The sequence below is a fragment of the Dioscorea cayenensis genome, chromosome 18 (genome assembly GCF_009730915.1).
Source record: "Dioscorea cayenensis subsp. rotundata cultivar TDr96_F1 chromosome 18, TDr96_F1_v2_PseudoChromosome.rev07_lg8_w22 25.fasta, whole genome shotgun sequence".
In the NCBI taxonomy this organism is placed as follows: domain Eukaryota; kingdom Viridiplantae; phylum Streptophyta; class Magnoliopsida; order Dioscoreales; family Dioscoreaceae; genus Dioscorea; species Dioscorea cayenensis.
The window spans coordinates 3,630,617-3,648,334 of NC_052488.1; the positions used below are offsets into that span (position 1 = coordinate 3,630,617).

Genomic DNA, 17,718 nt, shown 5'->3' on the forward strand with positions numbered 1-17,718 from the left:
AAATGGTATGGCAAGGTCGAAGACTTCTCCAAAAATGAATGAAATGAATAAAACGACGATCTAGCACATGAATTAATACCTAATCATAAATTTCTCAAGAAGTTTCACAAATACACCACAATTAGAATGACGAGAGCAATGTGCCAAGTGTGAGAGCATGAACTTATTCAAAAGCAACACAAGTCTAAGAAATATGAAAAGTGAAATGAACTATAAACTAAAATACGAAAAATGAAAGAAAACACCTCCGAATGCTTAGGTTGCCTCCCAAGAAGCGCTTGTTTAACGTTACGAGCCTGATGTACCTCATTCCTTACCTCATGGGGGCTCAAAGAGTTTGAAGCCACCCCCAGTTTCCCTTGTAGTGTTGTTTCATCCCGGCAAATTCAATGATAACATTGAGAAGACCTCGAATTGTTCATGAGTAGAGAGGGGTGAAAAATTTACCTTTCCTCCACGAGATGAGGGGTGATGAAGCTTGGCACCTTTCTTTTTTCTCACATGAATCTCCCTCCACATTTTCTTCACAAATGATTCTTTTTTCTCTTTTCCCTTAGCCTTAGTGCAGGACACCTTCTCTTTTGGTTGCTTCAAGTTGTGAATTTGAGGATGGTAGTGAGGTTCTTCTTGTTCTTCATTCTCCAATTCTCCCAAATACTCATCCAAAGGGTTTATAGAGAGCACCTCCTGCACACAATCAGAAATCAACCTATCAGTTTCATCAATAAAGTAAAGTGTGTCATCATGATCTAAAGAATGTTTCATAGCAGCCGGCAAAGTGTACGCCACTTCTTCTTCTCCGACTCGTAACGTTAACTTCCCTCCTTTCAAATCAATTAAGGCACCCGAGGTATTGAGGAATGGTCGGCCAAGAATCAGTTATATCTCCACATCCTCATCTATGTCCTTGATGACAAAATCCACAGGAAAAATAAATTTGTCCACTCGGAGAATCACATCTTCAACAATCCCACGAGGTTTTCTTGTTGATTGATCCGCCAATTGTAAGGTCATCCTCATGGGCAGCAACTCATCCAAGCCAAGTTTCAAATACATGGTTTAGGGCAGGACGTTTATGCTAGCCCCCGAGTCCGCTAGAGCATTTTCTTGGACTCTACCTTCAAGCATACACAGGATAATGAAGCTTCCCGGATCTTTCAACTTTTGTGGGAGTTTCTTTTCTAAAATAGCAGAATAATTCCCCATAAGTGCAACCGTGCCTTCTTCCTCCAACTTTCTTTTATTCGTGAGGAGCTCTTTTAAAAACTTGGCATATTTCGGCATTTGAGTCAATGCTCCAACTATCGGGATGTTCAAGTGGAGTTGTTTGAAGATCTTGATTAATTTTCTTAAGTGAACATCCTCCTTGTCATGCTTCAATCTTGTTGGATAAGGGATTCGAGGCTTGTACTCGGATGATTTTAACGGTCCTTGTTGTTGGGGCTCGTCATTTCTACACTGATTTTTGTCTTCACTGTTTTCTTCAACTAGCTTGGGGTCTTCCTAGGAGGCTACCCCACTTTTCTTAACACTTGGGCCCACTTTGACACTTGTCTCCACTTGCCTCCCGCTTCTAAGAGAAATGGCCTTTAAGTGCTCCCTTGGATTGTCTTCCATATTACTTGGAAGAGAACCTAGAGGACGTTCAGAATGTGCCTTCGCGAGTTCCCCTACTCGATGCTCAAGAGATTTTACAGAAGCTTGGAGGTTTCTCAAAATAGAACCTATCTTACTGAACTGTTCGGCTTGCTGAGTGAGCTGAGCATTCACCTTACCAAATTGTGCATCCATGCTACTAGTTAGGCTATTGAACCTGTCATTGGTACTGAGCATGAACTTGGCAAGGACCTCTTCAATGGAAAACTTCTTCTCAAAGGCCGGTTGTTGAAATTGAGATCCTTGAGGTGGTGCACCTCTTTGTTGTTGGCCTTGATTCCATGCAAAATTAGGGTTGTTCTTCCATCCCGGATTGTAAGTTGAGCTATACGGGTTCCCTTGATTTCGTTGCCCTCCAATGTAGTCAACATTCTCAATGGACGCAACGGAGGAGCTTGCAATTGGACATTGGGTTGCATCATGCCCACCACCATAAGTGCTACAATTCATCACTAATTCTGACCTAAAACTACTGCCCATAAGAAGATCAAGCTTTCGTGTTAACACATCAACCTTTGCGGCCAAGTCATCATTGCTACTAACTTCATAAAGCCCGGTAGTCTTTTCTGTAGATCCTCTTGAGGCCTAATGTGATTCATTGCTTGCCATAGACTCAAGTAATTACTCGGCCTCATCGGGATACTTGTTGCTAAGGGAACCACCCGCTGCGGCATCAATGAATTGGAGTGTAGCATATTTCAACCCATTGTAAATGATTTGTACTCGCATCCATGAGGCAAAACCATGATGGGGGCACCTTCTAAGGAGATCCTTGAATCTATCATAGGCTTTAAACAATGTTTCAGACTCCCCTTGTTTAAAGGCTGAAATTTCTTGCCTCAACTTCGCTACTTTGTTTGGCAGAAAATACCTCCCAAGGAATTTATCAACCATATCCTTCCATGTTTTTATAGACCCCGGAGACAATGATGTAAGCCAACGATAAGGTCCATCTCTCAAACTGAATGGAAATAGTCTCAAACGGATAGCATCGTCCGACACCCCATTAATCTTGAATGTAGAGCAAATTTGAAGGAACCGGGAAAGGTGGTCATGTGCATCTTCATTTGCTAGACCATTGAATTGAACCAAGTTCTGGACCATGCCGATTGTACTTGCTTTAATTTCAAAGTTGTTGGATGCCACGGATGGTGCTTGAACACTAAACTCATCACCCGTGAATTGGGGTCTTTCATACTCGGATAGAGTGCGTCGCTCTTTGCCCATTATTGAAGACTCTCTATCCTCAAATTCAATGTTTTGTATACCTGATCCTTCACCAACTTCTCTCAATCTCCAATGTAAAGTTCTTTTAATCTCACTATCCGGTGTAATCAAGATTGATGGATTTAAAGGTGTCATGCACAGTACCTTGCAAAACCAAGAAAAATGATAGAAAGTTTAGATCAAACAAAAAGAAAAATAACAATAACAAATGAGTAAAGAATTGAATGGCTAGAGTAATAATCTAAAAGTTTCCTAGAATTCCTTAAATGTCCTTGGTAATGGCGCCAAAAACTTGATTACTTCCCCGCATCTGTACGGGATCACAAGTAATACCTCGTGTGAAGACACAAGGATCATATTCCATGGGGCTAAGGATCTCCTATTACTCCTTCTCGAGCTATTATCTAGCCTAAGATCTCAAGTGAGGGAATTTATTCTACTGGGTGCAATTAAAACTAAAACAAGATTATCAACAAATTAGAGAGAACAAGCAATAAGCAAGAAAGAAACTCAATGTAATGCAAAGGCCTATGGATGCGGATCCCATTGAAGGGTTATCATGAAACATGGATGATGAATAAAAGATGCAAGGGTAAAATGGACCATGAGTTTCCATGATTAGAACAACCCCAATTTCTCGGCGATTGAACCCTAATCCCATACGAACATAGATAACATAGATAGGAATTTCTTCCAAATCCACATTCCTACGATTGCATTAAGTATGAGAAAATCTCACTTAGGAGTAAGCCTACTCTTCTTCGTCTTAAACCTGCATGGAAGGCTACCAAACACCCGATTTTTTGGCGTGATGATACAAGTATCCCCTTCTAATACATTCATGATCTAATACATGCGAGCAAGTCACATCTACATGCATCACTCATAAAAGAGCTACGGATTTCTCCTTGGTGTAGCACTTAGCATGAAAACAATAGATTAAATCTCAAAATTACCTGAGCATGGAATTAACAAGTAATCATCCAAAATACATGATAAAACCTCCCAAGGTTCACCAACACCCGGTGGCCTTGGGTGTCTAGTGTGTCATCATCCCACAACAAGCAATACAATCAAGTGAAACACATAAAAAAAGGATAAGTGACACTCCCTAGATGAAATGGTGGAGGACGAGGTAGAATATATGCCGAATGACGCTTCCCCCACCAAAGGAATGCCGAATGACGCTTCCTCTAGCCGCGGGTCTCCTTCCTTCCAATCGTGGTAGATCTTCCCTTGAATGATGTTGCCTTCTTTCCTTGAGAGTCTTGGACCTTGGCCTCGAATGATCTCCTAGCTTCCTTGCCCTTCTTCTCCTTCCCAAGGTCGCCCAAAGCCTCTCAAGTGGTCTCCCAAAATAAGCCCAGCAAAAAGGCCCTTGTTCTGCCTTAAAAGTCAGTATTTATACCCCCCCCACAACATATGGACCATATAGGGGTCGTATGGGGGTCGTATAGTACTAAAAAACCCTAGATTTGCGTTTCATACGGGTGGATATGGCCTCCATACGGCCCCGTATACTGGGTAGTATGGAAATCTGGGCAGACAACTCCAAATCGTTCTGTTGCTACAGTATATACGGCCCCCATACTGGGTAGTATGGGGTGTGGTATGAAATTTCTATTTTCTTGTCTTTTCACCTAAATGATATCTTCTTGTTCTCCATGGCTTCCTTATGCCCTACAAAGCAAATAGTAGATGATTAAGCGCAAAACGGGCATCAAACCTCACAAAATACATACAAAGTGAATGCGATATATATACGAAAACACCTACATTTAGACAGTTATCAAGTACAACACAGGAAATCAAAGCCTGGTAATCCATACGGCCATGTGGAATTTTTACACGCCTGTGTGGATGCCCGATTTCAGCCCATTAAATATCACTTTGAGAGTTTCATTTGGGGATCTTCTTCCTATCTTTTGCCTATCTTGTGGGGAAAGTGTGGCTAGGGTTTGGAGATTTTTGCTAGGATTTAGGAGCGGTTCTACAGCATTCGACATCAATTTCCTTTAGAAGAGAGCTATTGGGGAAGCATTCGTCGTTATTGATTCCGCTGGTGTACCCTAGGCTTGACGAAGGAGTCTTTGGAGAAGATGAGGTGGGTCTTGAAGACCATCGATACAGATGACAAGGGGGTTATCTCTATGGATTGCTTGTACTTACTTTTGATTTCATCTTTGATTTTCTAATACCCCATGGAGAGCTAAACCCCTAGTGGGTGCTTGGACTTGTAAACCCTAGGATGATTTTGTTTTATTCACTTCTATTATGTTTTCTCTAATTGATGCTTTAATTGAGTTTCAATCTTGTATGTTTATTGATTCGATTTTCCCTTAGAGTGACTGACAACGCCCTTTGCTTGTGACCCGCAGGTGCGCGGGTTTATCTAAGTAATAAATCCCAGGTGTGTGGGTTATCGTTTCCACATGGAATAGTAAATAGAAACACAATGATTAGTACTTAACTAAGTGAAGATGAAACAATAATAGTTTGGATAAAATCAATGTGAACAAGACTAAAGAAAATAAAAAAGAGAGGCACGATAAAATGAGAGAAAAGGCAATCGATAGAAAGTGGGGCACTCGGACATTGCTCCCCCTTGGGTTATTGATTCAAGTGCAAGACCAAATATTATGTCTCCTAACTGATACTTAATGAGTCATGGAAATCCTAAAATACACGATCCAAAAACTAAGGTCAACCGTGACTAACTCTACACTATGCCCTAGTGGAGAAATCACTTAATCTCAACACCTTACACTGTGTACATTTGTAACAAACTCTAGAGATTCCAAGTGATAAACACTATTCCTATATGTAGATCTAACCCTTTTGTCAAGGCAAAAGACCCATACTAACAATTAAGCCCCAGATACTAAGGATTACTTCAACGCTTCACTCTATTGCTCGCGCAACTAAGCCCCAACGGAGTTCCTCTCTTAGCAATTCACTCTATTGTGACCGCAAAAAACTCTAGGAACATGGAGATAGGATAAATCACACCAGAGGAAAAAGGGTATGCTCCACTATCTCTCGACCCACCGTCTCAACCCTCTCCAATCTAGCAATGTATACCCCTCATGTGTGTCACTCATCCACAAAGGCTACCAAGATGGACTCTCAACCCTAGTGTCACTCTAAGGGAGAAATCATTAAACAAGCATTCAAAATTGGAACTCAATTAAAGACATCAATTAAAGAAACCATAATAAAAGGTCAATAAAACAATAACATCCTAGGGTTTACAAGTCCAAGTACCCACTAAGTGGTTTAGCTCTCCATGGAGCAAGATACAATCAATAATAAAATCGAAAGCAAAAACATGTAATCCATAAGAAAACCCCGTTGGTATTCGTGTCGATGGTCTTGTGGAGTAGCCTCGTCTTCTCCAAAGGTCGCCTTGTCAAGTCTAAGGCACACCTAGCCGGATTAGTCCCAATGAAAGCTCCCCCAATAACTATCTTCCAAGAGAAACGCGGTGTTGAAGCCGTAGAACCACTCCAAATGCCTTGCCAAAGCCCCTCGAAACCCTAGCCGCAAGCCTCCCAAAAGATAGAAAAAAGATGGAAAGAGAGATGAAAGATGGACCCCTAAATCAGTACAAGTCACGGTTTTATAAAGGAATGGAATCGGGCATCCACACAAGCGTGTGGAATTTCCACACGCTTGTGTGGATTTCTGGATGTCTGATTTTCTGCGGGCTGTGAACAGTAACTGCTGCAGTGAATTGCTACAGGGATTTGCTACATTACCTGCTACAGCACTCTGCCAAAATACTCCCGAATCCACACTTTTCATCAAAGCAAAATAAACAGGCACACGTATATACCATAGATCGTATCGCTTCTTCATTAAAATGCCATATTGGTGAAGATCTTGCAAACATTGAACAAGTCAGAATATGCAAATGTAACTACATTTATGCCCCTCCAAACAATGTAAGTAGTTGAGCGCATGGAGATTGACACACATTCATGTATCTTCAACCACAACTTGTGTCTTCACTTTTGTTCACTCCAAAACTTCATCAACAAAGTACAATTGTAATCTACTTTGGCTTGTTTCTTTCATATTTGGCTTCACAACCCTTCATGAATGAAAGTTCACAAATACACATGTATTAGCGCTAAAATCTGATAAATGTAATGCTCATCTTAAGAGAAGAATACTTCATATTACTAATACACAAGCACTTATCAGTGACACTAGGGTTGAGAATCTATCTATGTGATCCTTGTGAATGAGTGACACTTCATTAGGGTTAGACTTAGCAAGATTGAAGAGGGTTGAGAGGGTGAGTCGAGAGGTAGTGGAATGTTCCCTTTCGCCGCTGACATAATTTATCCTACCTCCATGTTCCACGAGTTCTTTGCAATCATAATAAAGTGAAGTGCTAAGAGACCTTCTCCACTCGGGCTTAGTTACGTGAGTGACACAGTGAAGTGTTGAGTTATCTTTAGTGCTAGGGCTTAATTGTTGTTAGGGATCTTTCACCTGGACTAAAGTGTTAGATCTAGTTTAGTGATACGACCGAATATGCGTGTAAACCGCAAGTGCACGGGTGTCGAAGTAATAATACCCCAGTGAGAGGGTAGTCGAATCCACGGGAATAGTGCTTAGAACCACCAAGATTGCTATTTAACTAGAATGCAAATATGTTGAAAGTGATGTAAAAACAAACTCAATGCAAATGAAAGTAAGAGAAGATAAAGGAGGCGCAAATAAAAGATAGGGGAAGCAAACAACGATAAATGGGTTACCCGGATATTGTTCCTTCTAGGACAATCGTTTCAAGTGCAAGAAACCTCTATTATGCTTCCTAATTAATGCAATAGTGAGTCGTGGAAATCCTTAATTGTATAGTCCCAAATCTAAGGTCAACCATGCGTAACTCTATACATGTCCCGGTGGAGAAATCGAACAATCTCAAAACCACGCACACGTATAGAATTTCAATGGGTTATAGGGATTCCAAGTGATAAACCCTATTCTTATATATAGACCTAACCCTTTGGTCCAGGTGAAAGATCCCTAGCTAAAATTAAGCCCTGGATGCTAAAATCACTTCAACGCTTCACTCCGTTGCACTCGTAACTAAGCCCTAGCGGAAGGTCATCCCTTAGCCCATTCACTCTACGATGGCCACAATGAACTCTTGGAGCGTGGAGGTAGGATAGATCACACCGGAGGGGAAAGGGGACGCTCCGCTACCTCTCGACTCACCCTCTCAACCCTCTCCAATCAAGCTTTGTCTAACTCTCATGGTGTGTCACTCACTCACAAGAGTTACCAAGAAGAACTCTCAACCCTAGTATCACTCTAGGGGAGTATCCATACAATCAAGCATACAAGATTGGAACTCACAATAAACATCAATTAATTGAAAGCATAATAAAGAGATTCAATGAAACGAATACATCCTAGGGTTCACAAATACCCAAGTACTGACTAGGGATTTAGCTCTCCATGGAGCATGATAAGTGCTTGTGTGATATGAATGCGAAGCATTCTTTCCTTATGTTAAGCATTACCTTTCTCGGGTATTTACACTAATATGTGTGTTTTTATGTTACTTTTATGCAGGTAGGGTTGTGAGGCCAATTATGAACGAAAGAAGCCAATGTGGATCATAATGCACCAATTTCGGAGGAAATCTTGCTAAGGTTCAAACGCGAAGACATAGGTCGGGTGTGAGATGCTAGAGTGTGTGCCAACCTCCTCGTATTGGATTTAGCAGAACCATTTGAAGGGGCACAAAGGCAGTCACACCCAAGCATTTCGACTTATGCACATAGAACAAGATCTCCATCAACTTATCCGTTATTGAAGAAGCAAAGCGATCCACGACGTGAACATTTTCCTGTTTGCGTTACCACGATGAAATTATGGATTCAGGAAGTATATCAGGCCAGATACTATAGCAGAGCACTGTAGTAACACTGTAGCAAAGTATTGTAGAATCACTGTTCACAGCCGGCCGAGAAAATTGCAGAACAGAGAATCCACACGGGCGTATGGAATTTCCACACGCTCGTGTGAAAAATCCACAGGAGCGTCCACAGGGGCATGTGGATCCCCGATTCCAGCCCTATTTAAAGCCGATTCAGCCCCGATTTCAGCATTCTTTTCTAAATCTTTTCCCCAACTTGAGAGAGGGCTTCGGCTAGGGTTTTGAGAGATATTGGCTAGGGTTTTGAAGAGGTTCTATAGCTCTGACATCGCTCGTCATTTGGAAGAAGGTTATTGGGAGAGTTTTCGTCGGCACTGATCCGGCAAGGTGTATCCTAGGCCAGACGAAGAACCCTTTGCGACGAGTAGAGGACTCTCCACAAGACCATCAACATGACTATCGAGCTGCTTTTCTATGGATTCATTGTTTTTACATTCTATTTCTTTGATTGTAATTAGCTCCATGGTGAGCTAAACCCCTAGTGGGTACTTGGGTATTTGTGAACCCTAGGATGTATTCCTTTCATTGAATCTCTTTATTATGCTTTCAATTAATTGATGTTTATTGTGAGTTCCAACCTTAAATGCTTGATTGTTTGAATACTCCCCTAGAGTGACACTAGGGTTGAGAGTTCTTGTTGGTAACCTTGTGAGCGAGTGACACACCACGAGTGTTAGACAAAGCTAGGTTGGAGAGGGTTGAGAGTGTTAGTCGAAAGGTACAGGGGCGTCCCCTTTCACCTCCAATGTGTTAGATTCTGCCTCCGTTCCTCGAGTTCTTTGCGGCCATAATAGAGTGAATGGTCTAAGGGATGACCTTCCGCTGGAGCTTAGTTACGGGTGCAATGGAGTGAAGCGTAGAAGTGATCTTAGTATCTAGGGCTTAATTGTCGTTAGGGACCTTCCACTTGGACCAAAGACTTAGGTCTATAATTAGGAAGTGATTTATCACTTGGAATCCCTAGAGCTAATTACAATTCTATGCGAGTGCGAGGTTGAGAGGTTATCCAATCTCTGCTCCGGGACATGTATAGAGTTAGGCATGGTTGACCTTAGGTTTGGGACTATGTAATCAAGGATTTCCACGACTCACTGTTGCATTAATTAGGAAGCATAATAGATGGTTTTTGTACTTGAAATGATTGTCCTAGGTGGAGCAATATCCGAGTACCCCATCTTTATCGATTGCCTTACCTTCTCCTTTACTTGTGGTCTCTTACTTGTTGAATTTTCTTTTGAGAATTGAATCATTGTCATATATATCACTATTCATTTTTCACATAGCTAATAAAGTGAATTAAGTGTTTTTATTCCCTACTCCATGTGGATATGATACCCGCTCATCCGGGATTATTACTTCGAGAAACCCGTGTACTTGCGGGATATACGTAAGGGGACCTTGTCAAAGCAATATACAATAGATAATGAAATCAAAAGTAAAGAGATGCAATCCACGAATGAAAATTCCCTTGTGTTCGTGTCGAAGGTCTTGTCGATCGGTCGCTTTTTTCTCAAAGGTCCCCTCGTCAAACCTAGGGCACACCTCACCAGATCGGTGCCGACAATAGCTCCCCTAATAGCTCTCTTACGAAGGAAACGCGGTGTCGAAGGCCGTCAAACCCCTCCAAAGCCTTGCCAAAGCCTCTCCAATCCCTAGCTGCCGGCACCTCCAAAGATAGAGAAAGGTGGAAGAAAAGATAGGGGAAAAGATAGAGAAATCGGGGCTGAATCACAGCTTTTAAAGGGCTGAAATCGGGTATCCACATGGGCATGTGGAATTTCCACACGCTCGTGTGAATTCTATGGAATTCTGATTTTTGGCCGGCTGTGAACAATAGTTACTCATTGCAATTACTGTTTACCGCCCGCAGAATATCAAAAATTCAGAGAATCCACACGGGCGTGTGGAAATTCCATAGGGGCATGTGGAAATTCCACACGCCCGTGTGGATACCCGATTCCAGCCCTTTAAAAGCCGCGATTCAGCCCTGATTTCTCCATCTTTTCCCCTGTCTTTTCTTCCACCTTTCCCCATATTTGAAGGCGCCGGCGGCTAGGGTTTGAAAAGGTTTGACGGCGTTCAACACCGTGTTTCATTCGGAAGAGAGCTATTGGGGGAGATTTCGTCGACACCGATCCGGCGAGGTGTGCTCTAGGTTTGACGAATGGACCTTTGAAGAAGATGCGGCCAATCCACAAGACCTTCGACACGAACACAAGGGGGTTTTCATTCATGGATTGCATCTCTTTACTTTTGATTTCATTATCTATTATATTTTGCTCCATGGAGATCTAAACCCCTAGTGGGTACTTGGGTATTTGTGAACCCTAGGATGTATTCGTTTCATTGAATCTCTTTATTATGCTTTCAATTAATTAATGTTTATTGTAAGTTCCAATATTGTAGGCTTGATTGTTTTAATACTCTCCTAGAGTGACACTAGGGTTGAGAGTTCTTATTGGTAACTCTTGTGAGTGAGTTACACACCATGAGGGTTAGACAAAGCTAGAATGGAAAGGGTTGAGAGGGTAAGTCGAGAGGTAGTGGAGCATGCCCTTTCCCCTCCGGTGTGATCTATCCTACCTCCATGTTCCAAGAGTTCTTTGCAGTAATAGTAGAGTGAATGGGCTAAGGGATGACCTTCCGCTGGGGCTTAGTTGCGACTGAAACGTAGTGAAACGTTGAAGTGATTTTAGCACTTAGGGCTTAATTGTGGTTAGGTACCTTCCACCTGGACCAAAGGGTTAGGTCTATATATAGGAATAGGGTTTATCACTTGGAATCCCTAGAACTCATTGCTATTCTATACGAGTGCGAGGTTGAGAGGTTATTCAATTTCTCCTCCATAACATTTATAAAGTTAGGCATGGTTGACCTTAGATTTGGGACCATGTATTAAAGGATCTCCATGACTCATTAATGCATTAGTTAGAAAGCATAATAGGGGGTTTTGCACTTGAAACGATTGTCGTAGGTGGAACAATATCCGGGTACCCCATTTATCATCGATTGCCTCCCCTATCTTTTACTTGCGCCTCCTGTACATTTTCTTATTTTCATTTGCACTGAGTTTGTTTTCACATCACTTTCAACATATTTTCTTTCTAGTTAAATAGCAATCTTGGTGGTTCAAAGCACTATTACTTATGGATTCGACTACCCTCTTACCGGGGTATTTTTACTTCGACACCCGTGCACTTGCGGTTTACACGCATATTCGGACGTGTCACCCTTGTACGCTCTCGGGATAACACTCAATCTCTCTGAATGCAACCACACGGGCGTGTGTAAAATATCCATGCTCATGTGCCTGACCCACAGGTTCAACCGCATGCCCCTGTGGCCTCTCTGTCCAACTGAGAAAAATCGCTAAGTGTTACGCATGCCCATGTGGAAATTCCGCATGGGCGTCGACATTCAAAGGCCAAATTCACTGGGGCAGGCGCACGCCCCAGTGCCTTCTCGGGATGGAGAGAGGTCTTCTGCGGAGATCCACATGAGCATGCAGAAAATTTCCACACACGTGCGTTCGTCACAGGTTCTGTAGAGATCCACTGATAAGTGCTTGTGCGATATGAATGCGAAGCATTCATTCCTTATGTTGAGCATTACTTTTCTCAGGTTTTTACACTAATATGTGTGTTTTTATGTTACTTTCGTGCAGGTAGGGTTGTGAGGCCAAGTATGATGGAAAGAAGCCAATGTGGATTACAATGCACTGATTTTGGAAAAAATCTTGCTAAGGTTCAAACGCGAAGACATAGGTCGATGTGAGATGCTAGAGTGTGTGCCAACCTCCTCATATTGGATTTAGCAAAGCTGATAAGTGCTTGTGCGATATGAATGGGAAGCGTTCATTCCTTATGTTGAGCATTACTTTTCTTGGGTTTTTACACTAATATGTGTGTTTTTATGTTACTTTCGTGCAGGTAGAGTTGTGAGGCCGAGTATGAAGGAAAGAAGCCAATGTGGATTACAATGCACCGATTTTGGAGGAAATCTTGCTAAGGTTCAAACGCGAAGACATAGATCGATGTTAGATGCTAGAGTGTGTGCCAATCTGCTCGTATTCGAGTTTGGCACATCCATTTTGAGGGGTACAAAGGTAGTCACACTCGAGCATTCCAACCTATGCACATAGAACAACAGCTTCACCAATGTGCCTATCATTGAAAGTATGGATTTGGGAAGCTATTCAGGCCGGATACTGTAGCAGGTAATGTAGCAAATCACTGTAGCAAAGTATGGATTCGGGAAGCTATTCAGGCCGGATAATGTAGCGTTACTCCGTTTGCGTTACTCCGATGAAAATCGCAGTTTCAGAGAATCCCACACGGGCGTGTGGAAATTACCCACGCCCGTGTGGAAATTCCGCACGGGCACCTGAAGCATCCACGCCCGTGTAGTCACCCGATTCCAGCCCTATTTAAAGCCGAATCAGCCCCGATTTTGGTATTCTTTTCTCCATCTTTTCCCCAACTTGAGAGAGGGCTTCGGCTAGGGTTTCGAGGGGTATTGGCCAAGGTTTTGGAGAGGTTCTACGGCTCCGATATCGTCATTCCTTAGGAAGAAGGTTGCTAGGGGAGCTTCCGTCGAGGCGTATCCTATACCGGTTGAGGGAATCCTTGGACGACGAGTAGAGGACTTTCCACAAGACCATCGACATGACTATCGAGGGGGTTTCTTTATGGATTCATTGCTTTTACATTCTATTTCTTTGATTGTACTTAGCTCCGTGGAGAGCTAAACCCCTAGTGGGTACTTGGGTATTTTTTAACCCTAAGATGTATTTGTTTCATTGAATTCTTTATAATGCTTTCAATTAATTGGTGTTTATTGTGAGTTCCAACCTTGAATACTTGATTGTATGAACATTTCCCCTAGAGTGACACCGGGGTTGAGAGTTCTTGTTGGTAACCTTGTGAGTGAGTGACATACCACGAGCGTTAGACAAAGCTAGGTTGGAGAGGGTTAAGAGGGTGAGTCGAGAGGTACAGGAGCGTCCCCTTTTCCCCTTCGGCGTGATAGATTCTACCTCCGTTCCTCGAGTTCTTTGTGGCCATAATAGAGTGGATGGTCTAAGGGATGAACTTCTGCTGGGGCTTAGTTGCGCGTGCAACAGAGTGAAGCGTTGAGGTGATCTTCGTATCTAGGGCTTAATTGTGGTTAGGGACCTTCCACCTGGACCAAAGGGTTAGGTCTATAATTAGGAAGAGATTTATCACTTGGAATCCCTAGAGCTCATTGCAACTCTATGCGAGTGCAAGGTGTTGAGATTGTTCGATTTCTCCTCCGGGACATTTATAGAGTTAGGCATAGTTGACCTTAGATTTGGGACTATGTAATTAAGGATTTCCACGACTCACCATTGCATTGATTAGGAAGCATAATAGAGGGTTCTTGCACTTGAAACAATTATCCTAGGTGGAGCATTATCCCGGTACCCCATCTTTATCGAATGCCTTACCCCCTTCTTTACTTTTGCTCTCTTACTTGTTGCTTTTACTGTTGAGAATTGAATCATTATCAGACTCATTATCATTGATCTTTTACATAGCTAAGAATCGAATTAAGTATTTTTATTCACTACTCCCTGTGGATTCGATACCCGCTCACCCGGAATTATTACTTCGATAAACCCGTGCACTTGCGGGATATACGTAAGGGGATCCCACACGAGCATGCAGAAAATACCCACGGGCGTGCAGAAATCACAACGCCGCTCACAGGGGCGAGTCCACACCCCTGTGCCGTCTCTGGATGAGCTCTGAACAAAAATGCACGCCTGTGCAGAAATTCCACACGGGCGTGTGTTTTCTCTGGACACTTAGAAAACTTTGCAGGCTCAGCAGACAATTTCTGAACACAGCTATACACTCAGAGCCTGCCGAACAATGTAATTTTAACCAGAGAAAACATGAAAAGCACGCTCAAACGACCAAGATTCTTCACCGCACATGATTAGGCACATGATACACCATAATATCCACAAGAAAATCATAGCAAAAGCATCTAAGGATCAAGACACCAACATTTAAAGCCTTACTCATGCAAATGCTAACTAAAAACTAGAAAACATTAAAAACTTGGGTTGCCTCTCAAGAAGCGCTTGTTTTACGTCACTAAACTTGACGTACCTTGTCTTACCTCGTGGGGGTTCATAGATGAAGGTTGCCCTATTACCCATGACTTGAAAGCATGTTGAGCAAAGTCTCTAGAAGGTAGAGGGTGAATTATAAGGCTTGGGACCATCAAGCGATGGTGCATCCAATTTGTTCAGTTCGCATGTGTCTCCAAAAGCTTTGGAGCATTTCTGGTGGTGTCTCCTCATCCTCTTCATCTTTCGGAGCACCTTCTTCAAGATCCCTGGAGTAGATGGTACTTCTTTAGTCGAACCAAGCATCATAACTTTTTCATTTTCCACCTCTTGGTCAAACGAGCCTTCGTATGGATCCGGAATGAACATTTTCTGCATGTATTCATCAACAATCTCATCAGTAGTGTCTAGAAAATATAAAGCATCATCGAAATCAAGAGAATGCCATGGAAGTCCACAAGAATAGTCTCCCAAGTATCAAAGGTACATTCGCATCCTCATCGACGTCTAGCACTACAAAGTCAACCGGAAAAATGTACTTGTTTGCCTTGACAAGCACATATTCAATGATGCCCTCAAATGTCTCACTATTCGGTCCATCAATTGCAAAGTTATCCGAGTGGGCCTAGGCTCTCCCAAGCCTAGCTTCTGAAAGAAGGTGTATGGCATGACGTTGATACTAGCCCTTGAGTCCGCCAATGCCATTTCTTCACCCAAATTGCCCATATTACACGGAATGATGAAGCTTCTCGGGTCTTTCTTCTTGCTCGGCATATTCTTTTGTAACACCGCCAAACAAGAAGCATCTAAGATCACCGAAGCACTCTCCTCCAACTTCCTCTTGTTAGTCAATAAGTCCTTCAAGAATTTTGCATACTTAGGCATTTGGGCCAATGCCTCCACAAAAGGAATATTGATGTGGAGTTGCTTGAACAAACTCAGGAACTTCTTGTATTGTTCATCCCCTTGGTCATTCTTCAATCTAGAGGGATAAGGGATTCCTAGCTTGAAAGGTGGGGGTGCCACCTCCTTCTCTTTGCTTGCTTCCTCCTTAACCTCTATAACCTCGGGTGTGTGTTTATTGGGCTTCGCACTCAGAAGCCTACCTTCAACTTCATGACCACTTCTCAAAGTGATCACCTTCACATACTCTCTAGGATTGGTCTTGGTATTACTCGGCAAGCTTCCTTGTGGCCTTTCCGATAGAGACTTCGCAATATGCCCACTAGATTTTCAAGATTGTGTAAAGAGGCGGTGTGGTTGCGAAGTGTAGCCTCGACTGATTGAAACCTTGTATCTGACGATTGCATAAACCTAGTCAAGGCTTTCTCCAAATCAGTCATTCGGGTCTCCAAACTTGAAACTCGGCTTTCCATGTTTAGGGCTTGTTGTTGTTGGAAACCCGGTGGCCCCATGGCCTTTTGTAGACCTGGTTGCTCCATGAAAAATTGGGATGATTCTTCCAACCCGGACTGTAGGTGTTTCTATATGGATTTCCTTGGTTCCTCATTGCATTACCCACAAAATTGATATTCTCAACCAAAAATACATCACCAATAGAGATCGAGCAATCGGAGGGAGCATGTCCTCCACCACACCTAGTGCACGTAGTAACGGCCGCCACTCTGTTTGAAGTTAGAAGATCTAACTTCTTACTCAATAATTCGACTTGAGCCGCCAATGAACTGCATCTATCTCATGAAGCCCGGCCACATTTTTCTTCTTCCTAGCATTCCATTGGTAGCTATTTAACCCCATTTCTTCAATTAGTTGACGGGCCTCACCAGGGGTCTTGCTACCAAAGGTACCTCCTACTACCGCATCCAAGAGTTTCCTTGTCCTTAGATTCAACCCATTGTAAAAGGTCTAAACATTCATCCACTCCGGGAATACGTGTTGCGGGCACTTTTTCAGGAGCTCCTTGAACCTTTCCTACGTCTCAAATAGAGACTCCAATTCTGACTGTACAAAGGATGAGATCTCATTCCTAATCTTTGCAGATTTTCCGGGAGACAAATAACGGGCAAGAAAAGCTTCTACCATCTCCTTCCATGTGTCAATCGAGGCTCTAGGTAATGAGTTTAGCCACTGCTTCGCTCTCCCCTTTAAGGAAAATGGGAAGGCTCTCAACTTGATGGCATCATCCGTCACCCTGTTTATCTTCAGGATATCACACACCTCGAGAAAGTTCTCTATATAACTGTTTGGATCCTCATTAGCCAAACCATTAAACTGTATGAATTGCTGCAACATGTGGATGAATACCGGCTTCAGCTCGAAGTTCTGAGCTGTAATCGGGGGACGCACAATGCTCGATTGTGTCTCCAATACTGAAGGTCTGGCATAATCGGATAATGTCCGCTGTTGCTTATTATGTTCTGCCATGTTTTTAGATTCTTCTACTTCCAAATCAGCTAGATTAGATGGTTCTTGCACAGTTTCTTTCCCTTTTCTTCTAAGTGTACGTTCAAGCTTAGGGTCTCCTTCAATTAATATTGAGGGGTTTCATCGGGTCATAACCTGGAGCTGCACCAAAAAGAAAGAAAAAGAAATCAGAATAATGATAGAATAAGAAGAAATGAACTAGAATAAATAAATGAATAGCGAAGAAAACAAAGTGCAAAGTATCTATAAATCCCTACTGCCCGGCAACGACGCCAAAAACTTGACAACGCCCCTAGCGTATGTCCCACAAGTGCACGGATTTGTTGAAGTAATAAAATCCCAGATGAGTGGGGTATCGTATCCATAGAGAGTAGGGAAGATGAATAGTGATATGTGT

General features: G+C 42.6%; 2 non-coding genes across 2 annotated transcripts; both read left to right on the top strand.

The window, feature by feature from the left end:
* Positions 1-2,395: 2,395 nt before the first annotated feature.
* LOC120283159 lies at positions 2,396-2,502 on the top strand. The gene has a single exon (XR_005543159.1). It is a non-coding gene; the product is annotated as a small nucleolar RNA R71 (small nucleolar RNA).
* A 14,322-nt stretch (positions 2,503-16,824) lies between these two features.
* Positions 16,825-16,931, top strand: LOC120283077. The gene has a single exon (XR_005543079.1). It is a non-coding gene; the product is annotated as a small nucleolar RNA R71 (small nucleolar RNA).
* Positions 16,932-17,718: the final 787 nt, after the last annotated feature.